This window comes from Salmo salar, unplaced genomic scaffold (genome assembly GCF_905237065.1).
Source record: "Salmo salar unplaced genomic scaffold, Ssal_v3.1, whole genome shotgun sequence".
NCBI lineage: Eukaryota > Metazoa > Chordata > Actinopteri > Salmoniformes > Salmonidae > Salmo > Salmo salar.
Window position 1 is genome coordinate 17501 of NW_025547125.1, and position 596 is coordinate 18096.

A 596-nucleotide genomic window follows, 5' to 3' on the forward strand; every position below is an offset into this window, starting at 1 on the left:
TCTTTACCTGGGCAGTAGTAGTAGTAGTAGTAGTATGGTGAGGTGTGTTCTAGTCTTTACCTGGGCAGTAGTAGTAGTAGTAGTAGTAGTGGTGAGGTGTGTTCTAGTCTTTACCTGGGCAGTAGTAGTAGTAGTAGTGGTGAGTGTCTAGTCTTTACCTGGGCAGTAGTAGTAGTAGTAGTAGTGAGGTGTGTTCTAGTCTTTACCTGGGCAGTAGTAGTAGTAGTAGTGGTGAGGTGTGTTCTAGTCTTTACCTGGGCAGTAGTAGTAGTGGTGAGGTGTGTTCTAGTCTTTACCTGGGCAGTAGTAGTAGTAGTGGTGAGGTGTGTTCTAGTCTTTACCTGGGCAAGTAGTAGTAGTAGTAGTGAGGTGTGTTCTAGTCTTTACCTGGGCAGTAGTAGTAGTAGTAGTGAGGTGTGTTCTAGTCTTTACCTGGGCAGTAGTAGTAGTAGTAGTATGGTGAGGTGTGTTCTAGTCTTTACCTGGGCAGTAGTAGTAGTAGTAGTGTAGTGAGGTGTGTTCTAGTCTTTACCTGGGCAGTAGTAGTAGTAGTAGTAGTGAGGTGTGTTCTAGTCTTTACCTGGGCAGTAGTAGTA